Below are 12,748 nucleotides of genomic sequence, written 5' to 3'. Positions count from 1 at the left end.
ATAACATGAGAGCATCTCGTTATGGTGGTCCCCTACCCGAAGGTGTAAATTATGAACGATGTGGGTGAGGTTTCTCTGAGACAGAGGAGCATAATCTATAGCAAATATGGGAATAGGTCTCTGTAACGTACAGAGAGACAAACCCATAGTGCGGGCAAAATGGGCATCTATCAAATTTACCCCTGCTCCACTGTCTAGAAAGAATGAAACAGTCTCTGTCTTATCACCAAAAACAATAACCGCTGGCAACACAAATTGCGATGTACGTATGGAGGAAACGTATACCCCCCGGCTGACATCCTCCACACAGCCTGGGGTTAGTAGTTTTCCGACGTTTTTTTGTTTCTGAGGAAAGAAGGACAGACGTTAATGAAATGACCCCTCTCCCCACAAAAAAAACAACCCCCACGCCTACGGCGAACCTCAGGAGGACGGACCTGACGAGTAGTTCCTCCTAGCTGCATAGGCTCGTCTAAGTCCGTACAGACTAACTGCTGCTTGGGAGGGGTTACCAATGGCTCCGGTTTTTTCAACCTGTCCCTAAGGCGTCTATCTATACGGATAGAAAGGGACATAACTGCATCAAGGGAAAAGGGGGTCTCATACAATGCAAGCGCATCCTTAACCCTTTCGGATAACCCAGAGCAGAACTGACTCCTGAGAGCCGGGTCGTTCCATTGGGTATCCGTAGCCCACCTACGGAAGTCAGAGCAATACTCCTCCACCGGCCGCTCTCCTTGTAGGAGTCTCCGTAATTTTGATTCAGCCAGTGCGACTCGGTCAGGGTCGTCATATATGAGACCCAAGGCCCCGAAAAACTCATCCACTGACCGAAGAGCCTGGGAATCAGTAGGTAAAGAGAACGCCCAGGACTGCGGGTCCCCCTGCAGCAGGGAAATAACAACGCCCACCCGCTGTTCTTCATTACCAGAGGAGTAAGGACGCAGTTTAAAGTATAGTTTACAGGCCTCACGGAACGTCAAAAACTTGTCCCTTCCCCCAGAAAATCTGTCAGGGAGAGGGACCTTGGGTTCCGCAACAACCTGGTTACCAGTAGCAACCGCTGGGCTTGCGGTCTGTTGTAATTGCTGCTGTTGCTGGAGGACCGACGCCTTCAATCCTGCCACCTCCAAAGACAGGCCATGAAATTGTTCGGACAGAGCAGCAATTGGATCCATACTGGATTCTAAGTAGGTAAAAAATTATTATTATTTTTTTACCTACACAAAAATAAGGGCCAGATATAATGTAATGACCGGCAACACGCACAGGGAGGAAAACAGGGAAAGCCCTGCCCGAGGGAGAGGGAAAGGTGGTGACCCCTAACTCACCTTGCAGCTGGCACCTGCCTGCCCTGACGTCCCTAGACGGGTTCCTCACCCGTGCGGCGATCACGTGCCTAAACCCTGGCTTTCCCTGAAATGAGCCCTAGATAATGAACGGGCCGGTGGGATCGCTAGTCCTCACCACTGCACTAAGAGGGAAACACCAGGGAGAGGACAGACAAACACAGACAAACACCAACACCCAGGTGGACGGCAACAATTGTCCACAAAGGTCCAACAGGGATCCGGAGGGTAGCGTTCTAAGGCAACACAGCTCCACTGGGTCAGAATAGATGTCCAGGCAGGAAGCTCTATATCTGGCAACCAGAGAAGTGTGAGAGGGGAATATAAGGAGGATTGGGAGTGCTGGACAAGGAACAGCTGAGAGAAGGAGCTACGGATCCCTGAGTGAGCCAAAAGGGTTTGTAAAGCAAACCCAGAAAGCTACAATAAGGAAACTTCCCTATCTGACATAGAGCGTGCAGCCAACCGCTGCGACCTCCTGACCCCGGGTACAACGGAGTCAGGCGTGGCTCTTGACACCCTCGTGACAGGGCCGCTCGTGAGCCCCTTCAAACGGAGCTCACGAGCGGACACCTGAACGCAGGTGTGAAAGGAGCCTTACATTTCCCATATTCTAGAACCTATACCCCTCAAGGTATTCAAAACTGATTTTACAAACTTTGTTACCCCTTTACGTGTTCCACAAGAATTAATGGAATATAGAGATACAATTTCAAAATTTTACATTTTTGGCCAATTTTTCATTTTAATAATTTTTTTCCAGTTACAAAGCAAGGGTTAACAGCCAAACAAAACTCCAATATTTATGGCCCTGATTCTGTAGTTGTCACGGCCATGGCCATGACCGTGACTCCTGAACCGCATGCGGTTGTCAGCGGTTTAGTTTGGTTGTCAATCACAGGTGAGGGCTGTGGTATTTGCCTCACCTGTGGTTACCGCTGGCAACGGTTTTTATGTGGCAGCATTACAGCCTGAGCTGAGTCGTGGCTGCTTGCTGTGTTGTGCGTGCGGTTGCACTTGGCAACTTGTGTGTTTGGTGTGCACTTCCCTTGTCTGGTGTGCACAGGGTTTATTTGTCTGTATTCCCCTTTAAGTTGCTGTCATCCCTTCCCTGGTAGTGGAAGGGTTAACTCCCTTTCTGTGTTGTGTGAGACACTGGGTGTGTCTTTGTGGGTGTGGCCACTTAGGCCTATATAGCCTTGGTGTTTGGCATGGCTCAGGAGGTTGCTTCAGCCATGCTTAGCTGGAGCAGCCTCCTGTGCATTCTACCTGCCAGTGAGAGCAACCCCTGTGGTCATAAACAATCTGTGATTCTCTAGTTTATGTTATGTCCACTTGATGTTTTCCCTGTTATGTTTTGCACCTATGGATCTGGGTTCCTGTGTGTTTGTGTGTGTGCTGTGTCCACTGGGGTTTGGGTGTGGACACTTGCTGTATTGCACAGGATCCAGTCTGTGTGTCTGTGGCAGGTAGGTGTGGAAGTACTTTTCAGCCTCCTGTCATATCCATAGGCGGTTCATGTTCGTTTCCCAGCAGCTTGGCCATTGAGACCCCTGTCCGTCCGTATCCAGGAGGAACAGGGTGTCTACTCAGCTCCTAGCTCAGGGATCTGCGGAGGGTAAGTCAGGGCTCCGAGGTTCCTGAGCATGGGTCCTCCTACCATCAAGGTCGGCCCATGCAGGTAGGAGTTATGGTCAGGTTAGGGACGCTGAAGGAGGTGACCTGCTCCCTAATCCTGTTCTCCTGGCCTAGCAGCCTAGCATCATTTGGCATCGCACGGCTGAGGGTTTTCCCCCATCCTCAGCCGTGACAGTAGTTTACAGAAACACCCCATATGTGGTCGTAAACCGCTGTACGGGCACATGGCAGGGCGCAGAAGGAAAGGAATGCCATACGGTTTTTGCAAGGCAGGTTTTGCTGGACTGTTTTTTTTTTTTTTACACCATTTCCCATTTGAAGCCCACCTGATGCAACTCTAGAGTAGAAACTCCCAAAAAGTGACCCCATTTTAGAAACTACGGGATAGGCTGGCAGTATTGTTGGGACTAGTTTAGTGTACATATGATTTTTGGTCGCTCTATATCACACTTTTTGTGAGGCAAGGTAACAAGAAATAGCTGTTTTGGCACCGTTTTTATTTTTTGTTATTTACAACATTCGTCTGACAGGTTAGATCATGTGATATTTTTATAGACCAGGTTGTCACGGATGCTGCAATACCTAATATGTATTCTTTTTTTTATTTATGTAAGTTTTATACAATGATTTCATTTTTGAAGCAAAAAAAAAAAACATGCTTTAGTGTTTCCATAGTCTGAGAGCCATAATTCTTTCAGTTTTTGGGCGATTGCCTTGGGTAGGGTATGTTTTTTTGCGGGATGAGATTACGGTTTTATTAGCACTATTTTGGGGTGCATATGACTTTTTGATCGCTTGCTATTACACTTTTTGTTATGTAAGGTGACAAAAATGGTTTATTTAGCACAGTTTTTATTTTTTACAGTGTTCATGTCAAGGGTTAGATCATGTGATATTTTTATATAGCCAGTCGATACAGACGTGGCAATACCTAATATGTATACTTTTTTTTTATTCATGTAAGTTTTACACAATAACAGCTTTTTTAAAACCCAAAAAATTATGTTTTAGTGTCTCCATATTCTGAGCCATTTTTTTTTTTTTTTTTTCGGTGATTGTCTCAAGTAGGGGCTAACATTTTGTGGGATGAGGTGACTGATAAGATTGATACTATTTTTGTGGGCAAACGCCTTTTTGATCGCTTGCTGTTGTACTTTTTGTGATGTATTGATGTGTTGATGCAGGGCCATCGTGCCATCTTTGGTACCCTGGCAGCTCCTCCCCTTCTGCCCACATATGCTGCATATCGGCATGCCAGCATCCCCAGCGACTTGTTGAAAAATTCTCACGCTGGCGCGTGTAATGCCTGTCGGTCGCTGCTTTTATGAACCTGTGAACTGCTACTGAATTCCCCTCAGGTAGTCTCCCGAGTAGCAGATGGTGTACAAGCTTATTTGTTCAGGCTTATTTATTATTTGTTCAGGCATCCTCATCAAGATGATATCTCTCTTTACGGTGAGAACAGATTTATACCTGCTGTGGAGGAGAGGTTATTTTCTTTCCCAGCTCTCACTTGATTATTGAATTATCTTTTCTAGTAATGTACTGGTTGGTTCTTTTTATTGATTTAATATAAACTTTTTTTTAGGCCAAGTAGACCCCAACATGTAATCATTACATTGCAATATGTATAAAGTAATGGAATTGTATCCATAACAATATGCAAAGATCAGTGTACACCAATACAGTGCAAACACCTGGAATATGGGAAGCCTAGTACAGGCTCTGGCTTAGCACTTCAAGAGAACACTTTCCCTAATCTCAGCCAGGGGAGGGCGTTCCTGCCCAGAAAGCATGCACTTCCAGATTTTTGTCCTTTCTAATGCCGTGGTCACATTTGACTGTGGCATCTGTGGGATAAAATATCTACGATCAGCATTACTGCCATTCGCAGACATTAGCCCCAGGTGTCTGCTGTGTGAAACAGCAGGCACTTGGTAGTTATGGTACTTGCACCACTTCTGAGCGGACACCATCTTTAAAGACCTGACATCTACCGTACATGTGTGTCGGATGTAGGGAAGGGCTTAAGGGGGGATTCCAGTTTTGCAATTTTCAGCATCAATTGACAGGAAACAACAGATGTTATCTCTTACTAATAGTGGTAGTTTATCTGTGATATCCGATTTTCCTGCACTCATCATGGTCACATGACATTTTCCGATATGTCAGTTCCCTATCCTGATGACATCACATTGACAGCTATGGCATGGCAAGGTTTATAAGTAGAGATGAGTGAATTTCATATTTAGAAATTCGTTCACGCTTTTCTTGGTGGTAAAAGCAGAATTGTGTTATGGATTCCGTTACCACGGACCATAACCCCATTCTATGACGGAATGTATAACAGAATGTCTTTAGAGGCATTCCTTTATTCATTCCGTCATAATAGAAGTCTATGGGCTGCAAAACGGATCCATCCGGCTTCTGTTACTCAGGGAGTCCTCTCATGACCATAGGGGAGTCACCATCATGACTCCACTTCTCTCCCCAGGCTGCATATTAGTCAGCATATCGCAGCAACCTGCCTGTGTCCAGACTGTGGAGCAGTAGACAGATGGTGCTGTTCCACCGATCAGTGCCCCTCCCCTTCAAAAAGCCCTCAAGAAGTAGCAGAGGGGTTTTAAAAAAAAATTAGATACTGTACGTGCTGATTTTATGTGTGATGATGTTGTATATATACTACAGAGGACAGTATACTGCTACAGATGGATCTGGATAGTTTGGACTATTGGGCAGAGAAGTGGCAGATGAGGTTTAACACTGACAAATGTAAGATTATGCACATGGAAAGGAAAAATCGGGCTCTCACAAGCAGTCCAAAACGGATCAGTTTTGCCCTAATGCATTCTGCATGGAAAAGGATCCGCTCAGAATGCATCAGTTTGCCTCCGTTCAGTCACCATTCCACTCTAGAGGCGGACACCAAAACACAGCCTGCAGCGTTTTTCTGTCCGCCATGTGGTGTGGAACGAGATGGATCGTGACACACAATGCAAGTCAATGGGGACGGATCCGTTTTCTCTGACACAATAGAAAACTGATCCATCCCCCATTGACATTCAATGGTGTTCAAGACGGATCCCTCATGGCTAGAGTTGAGCGAACCCAAACTGCAAAGTTCGGGTTCCTACCGAACTTTGCGAGTTCGGGTATCCGAAGCTGAACCCGGACTTTTTCACTGAAGTTCGGGTTCCGTGTCCGGGTGTTAATAGCATTATTAAAACAGAATGCTAAATAAAATGTCTACTGAGGGGTTAAAAAAAAAAAAAAACTCACCTCATCCACTTGATCACGCAGCCGATATCTTCTTTTCTTCAGGACCTGCAAAAGGACCTGTGGTGACATCACCGCGCTCACCAGGTGACGTCACCGCAGGTCCTGCTGAATGAAGATAGAAGGACCTGCGGTGATGTCACCGCGCTCAACATGGGAAAATAATAAATTGAAGTTCGGGTCCCCATTGACTTAAATACCCGGCAAACGCAAACTTCCACGGGTTCGCTCAACCCTAGTCATGGCTATAGAAGACATAATAAACCGGATCCGTTCATGACGGATGCATGAGGTTGTATTACTGTAACGGAAGTGCTTTTGCAGATCCATGACGGATCTTGAAAAAAATACTAATGTAAAAGTAGCGCTATTCAGTTTAAAAAAAGATGACTGAGGGGAGATCGAATTACTATGTATAAATATATCAGGGGTCAGTACAGAGATCTATCCCATCATCTATTTATCCCCAGGACTGTGATGAGGGGACATCCTCTGCGTCTGGAGGAAAGAAGGTTTGTACACAAACATAGAAGAGGATTCTTCACGGTAAGGCTCCTTTCACACCTGCGTTCAGGTGTCCGCTCGTGAGCTCCGTTTGAAGGGGCTCACAAGCCGCCCTGAACGCAGCCGTCTGGCCCTAATGCATTCTCAGTGGAGGCGGATCCGCTCAGACTGCATCCGTCTGCCAGCGCTCAGCCTCCGCTCCGCTCAGTGAGCGGACACCTGAACGCTGCAAGCAGCGTTCGGGTGTCCGCCTGGCCGTGCGGAGGCGAGCGGATCCGTTCCGACTTACAATGTAAGTCAATGGTGACAGATCCGCTTGAAGATGACACCATATGGCTCAATCTTCAAGCGGATCCGTCCCCCATTGACTTTCAATGTAAAGTCTGAACGGATCCGCTCAGGCTACTTTCACACTTAGAAAATTTTTCGAAGTTATAATGCAGACGGATCCGTTCTGAACGGAGCCACCGTCTGCATTAATATGAGCGGATCCGTTCAGAACGGATCCGATCGAACGCAGGTGTGAAAGTAGCCTAAGAGCAGTGAGACTATGGAACTCTCTGCCTGAGGAGGTGGTTATGGTGAGTTCACTAAAAGATTTCAAAGAGGGGCCTGGATGTATTTCTGGAGCGTAATATTATTACAGGCTATAGCTACTAGAGAGGGGTCGTTGATCCAGGGAGTTATTCTGATGCCTGATTGGAAGGAATTTTCCCCGCTAAAATAAGGAAAATTGTCTTTCACCTTGTATTTTTTTTTGTCTTTCTGTGGATCAACTTGCAGGATAACAGGCTGAACTAGATTTACGTATGTAGCACATGGCCGTTGCCAGGCGTGACCCCTTATGGCGGTCCACAAACAGCAGGTCCGCAATATGCGGGCACTAGCCATGTGCTCACCGCATCACGGATGCAGACTCATTCACTGCATCACGGAACCCCATGGAAGCATTATGGGTTTTCTGTCCGTGCCTCTGCGCCGCATAAAAATAGAACTTGTTCTATTTTTTGTGGTGTGGACGGATCACGGACCCAATTAAGTTGAATGGGTCTGAATCCATCTCGGGAGTCGCACGGATAGTGCCCATGTCTTGGGGACCTCAAATTGCTGTCCCCAATGCATGGAACGGCCGTGTGCATGAGGCCTTAGGCTGTGGCTACAGTGCAACTTTTTGTTGCGCGACTAATTTATTTTAACTATTGAACTACAGCTGCAATCCAAATGAATGCATTCAGTTGAATACAATCTTGTGGACTGCAGCTGTCATTCAATAGTTAAAATCAATCAGTCGCGCTACAAAAAGTCGCAGTGTAACCCTAGCCGTACACACTATATTACTATGTTATTAATGTATGGGGGTAATACTGATCTTCCTACAGTGGTCTGTTAGTAACAGTACGGTGGAAATATTCAGTCACTATTTAGCTGTATTACTAGTAGTCATGGTGCGGCGTCATGCCACTGATTTTGACACTCAGACTCTGTAGCCGATGACAACACAGATAGTGTTTCTAAGGAAAAAAAAGAAGCGTTATCGTGCCAGGATTCTAATAGTGACATCACAAAAAGTGTAACCATGCCAATGATGACATCACAAAGGATGGCGTAGCATCAGAGCGGCCATCTTGAATGTAATGGGCTCACACTTTATTAACATACCCTTAAGGCCTCTTTCACACGACAGTATGTCCATTTCAGTGTTTTGCGGTCCGTTTTTCACGGATCCGTTGTTCCGTTTTTTGCTTCCGTTGTGGTTCCGTTTCCGTTCCGTTGTTCCGTTCCGTTTTTCCGTATGGCAAATACAGTATACAGTAATTTCATATAAAAAATTGGGCTGGGCATAACATTTTCAATAGATGGTTCCGCAAAAAACGGAACGGATACGGAAGACATACGGATGCATTTCCGTATGCATTCCGTTTTTTTGCGGACCCATAGACTTTAATGGAGCCACGGAACGTGATTTGCGGCCAAATATAGGACATGTTCTATCTTTAAACGGAACGGAAAAACGGAAATACGGAAACGGAATGCACACGGAGTACATTCCGTTTTTTTTGCGGAACCATTGAAATGAATGGTTCCGTATACGGACCGTATACGGACCGCAAAAAACGGCCCGCAAAACGGAAAAAAAAAACGGTCGTGTGAAAGAGGCCTAATGGAGATAAAACTAGTGGATGGAGTATTATCTGGGGGATCAGTTATTTTTAGACTTGTACTAGTTTTCCGGCTATAATAAAAGTCACAAACTTTAGCACATGCAGATTGTGTGCAAAAATGTGTGACTTTAAATATAACGCTTTTAAATATTGGAAACGCGCCCCTTCAGGATCCAGCTCTGAGCTTACTTATGCAATTTGATAATTAAGAGAAATAAAACACAATTTTTTTCTTTTAAAAAAAACACTATTTTTATTTGCAAAAGGTTTTAGGTTTTAAATTATTCTTTTGCAGCTCTGGCTCCGTCTTCAGGATTGGCTGGATTCAGGTCCGCTAACTTGTAGAGAGGAGGTCAGGGGTCGCACCTCTGGCAGATTTTCAGGGACAGAATATTGTCACCAGAGGTTCCTGATGTTATTTTGTAGTCGGATCCTAGAAGAGAAAATACCCAAATAAAAAAACGGTTTACAAAAACACAAGGAGAAGACGGAGGGAAGCGGCCAAACTTACTGGACATGGTGGTACTCTGCTCGTCTTCACTGGAATTTCAGATGGTTTGGATGGCAGAAACCATCTATAGATGGTAAGTGGGCCCCAAGGGGTAGATGGTAAGTGGGCCCAAAGGTGTAGATGGTAAGTGGGCCCCAAGCTGCAGATGGTAAATGGCCCCAAGCCGCAGATGGTAAATGGCCCCAGGCGGCAGATGGTAAATGGGGCCAAGCAGCAGATGTTATTTGGTAGCCAAGGGGCAGATGGTATAGTAAGGGCCTATCGGCAGATGTTATAGCCGGCAGCAGATGATACAGCTTGGCCGCTTTCTCTTCCGGGTACTTAAGGCCCTGATGTTAGTGGTGTTCCCCGGAAGATCCTCCATCTCCACATCGTCCGTATATTGGCGAGGGCCAACATCCATTTTCTCATCATCACCGTTATCAGACTTCATATCAACATCATCGGGATACTGTCGAGGGCCGACATCCATTTTCTCTAAAGCATTCACCACAGGAATCGTCTTTCGCACCAACCTCCTCTTCTTCCAGGACTTCCCCATGGTGAGAGACAGCTAGAGATACTGACACTGCTGTCAGGGCGTGACTCCAATTTATGGGATTAGACCACACCCCCTGATTATTATGTCATAAGTAAATGAGTCATGCCCCATTATGACATCACAAGTAAAAAGGTCATGCCAGAGGAGGGGGGGCCAGGGGGACAAGCATCTATTGATGACATCACAAGAAGTGCCTTAGCATGAGAGCGGCCATATTGGATGTACTGAACTCACATTTTAATATCACATCATGTCCATACATGTTCTTGTCTAAAATTTTCTTCATGTTTTTTCATTCTTTTCACATAGATTTTGGCATGAGGGGTGGGATATATGACCCCAGAGGACTTTGGTCCCTGTAGCAGCCAATCACAGTGCAGATTAAATTTCGTATTCCGCTCTTGGAAAATAAAAGCTGCGCTGTGATTGGTCGCTATGGGCAACAAGGACTGTTTTTCTTTTTGACCATTTCACCACATTTGTCCCATCTCCATCTAAATCTCTCAACCTCTCAGTTTTCACAAATAAAATTGCTTTAGACAAATGAAAGCAGCGCTGTGATTGGTTGCTAGGGACTGTTTTACTGTTAATCTGACCCGATTTGTGAGATGATGGGAGTGATAGATTGTGTATGAGAAATAGATGACGGGAGTGATACATTGTGAGATGGTGGGAGTGATAAATTACATACAAGATGATGGGTGTGACATACATTGTGTGTGAGATGATTACAGATATTTAACTATAATGTAACATTTTTACAATAAAACATTTTAAAGATATTTCTCATACAGTTGATTATTGTGTAATATACAGGACTATACATGGGGTTCAGTGTAATATACAGGACTATACATGGGGTGCAGTATAATATATAGGACTATACATGGGGTTCAGTGTAATATACAGGACTATACATGGGGTTCAGTGTAATATACAGAACTATACATGGGGTGCAGTGTAATATATAGGACTATACATGGGGTTCAGTGTAATATACAGGACTATACATGGGGTTCAGTGTAATATACAGAACTATACATGGGGTGCAGTGTAATATACAGGACTATACATGGGGTTCAGTGTAATATACAGGACTATACATGGGGTTCAGTGTAATATACAGGACTATACATGGGGTTCAGTGTAATATACAGGACTATACATGGGGTGCAGTATAATATACAGGATTGTACATGGGGTGCAGTGTAATATACAGGACTATACATGGGGTTCAGTGTAATATACAGGACTATACATGGGGTTCAGTGTAATATACAGGACTATACATTGGGTGCAGTATAATATATAGGACTATACATGGGGTTCAGTGTAATATACAGAACTATACATGGGGTGCAGTGTAATATACAGGACTATACATGGGGTTCAGTGTAATATATAGGACTATACATGGGGTGCAGTATAATATACAGGACTATACATGGGGTGCAGTGTAATATACAGAACTATACATGGGGTTCAGTGTAATATACAGAACTATACATGGGGTGCAGTGTAATATACAGGACTATACATGGGGTTCAGTGTAATATACAGAACTATACATGGGGTGCAGTGTAATATACAGGACTATACATGGGGTTCAGTGTAATATACAGGACTATACATGGGGTTCAGTATAATATACAGGACTATACATAGGGGGCAGTGTAATATACAGGACTATACATGGGGTTCAGTATAATATACAGGACTATACATGGGGTTCAGTGTAATATACAGAACTATACATGGGGTGCAGTGTAATATACAGGACTATACATGGGGTTCAGTGTAATATACAGGACTATACATGGGGTTCAGTGTAATATACAGGACTATACATGGGGTTCAGTGTAATATACAGGACTATACATGGGGTGCAGTATAATATACAGGATTGTACATGGGGTGCAGTGTAATATACAGGACTATACATGGGGTTCAGTGTAATATACAGGACTATACATGGGGTTCAGTGTAATATACAGGACTATACATTGGGTGCAGTATAATATATAGGACTATACATGGGGTTCAGTGTAATATACAGAACTATACATGGGGTGCAGTGTAATATACAGGACTATACATGGGGTTCAGTGTAATATATAGGACTATACATGGGGTGCAGTATAATATACAGGACTATACATGGGGTGCAGTGTAATATACAGAACTATACATGGGGTTCAGTGTAATATACAGAACTATACATGGGGTGCAGTGTAATATACAGGACTATACATGGGGTTCAGTGTAATATACAGAACTATACATGGGGTGCAGTGTAATATACAGGACTATACATGGGGTTCAGTGTAATATACAGGACTATACATGGGGTTCAGTATAATATACAGGACTATACATAGGGGGCAGTGTAATATACAGGACTATACATGGGGTTCAGTATAATATACAGGACTATACATGGGGTGCAGTGTAATATACAGGACTGTACATGGGGGGACCCGATGGCACCGCCGCCGCACAATAAAAAGCCGCAAGCCGCAGGTCTAAATTGACCTGCGGTTTGCGGCGATAGCCGACACTGGGGGGTCTCGGGACCCCCCCCCCCGGGCATTTAGCCGAGGTGCCTGCTCAATGATTTGAGCAGGCACCTTGTTCCGATCACCGCCCACCGGGTATCGGTGATCGGAACAACCCATGACGTACCGGTACGTGGTACCGGTCATGGGTCCTTAAGGACTCGGGATCCATGCCGTACTGGTACGTCATGGGTCCCTAAGGGGTTAAGGCA

At 44.8% G+C, this 12,748-nt stretch overlaps 1 protein-coding gene across 2 annotated transcripts in view; it reads left to right on the top strand.

Moving 5' to 3' along the window:
* Positions 1 to 12,748, top strand: part of LRRC20 (leucine rich repeat containing 20) — an 810,255-nt gene that overhangs the window by 145,120 nt on the left and 652,387 nt on the right. The gene's annotated exons all lie outside the window — the stretch shown is intronic.

The sequence above is a fragment of the Bufo gargarizans genome, chromosome 6, assembly GCF_014858855.1.
Source record: "Bufo gargarizans isolate SCDJY-AF-19 chromosome 6, ASM1485885v1, whole genome shotgun sequence".
NCBI lineage: Eukaryota > Metazoa > Chordata > Amphibia > Anura > Bufonidae > Bufo > Bufo gargarizans.
Note: the sequence above shows the minus strand (reverse complement) of the source record. Positions and strands in the feature narration are given on the sequence as shown.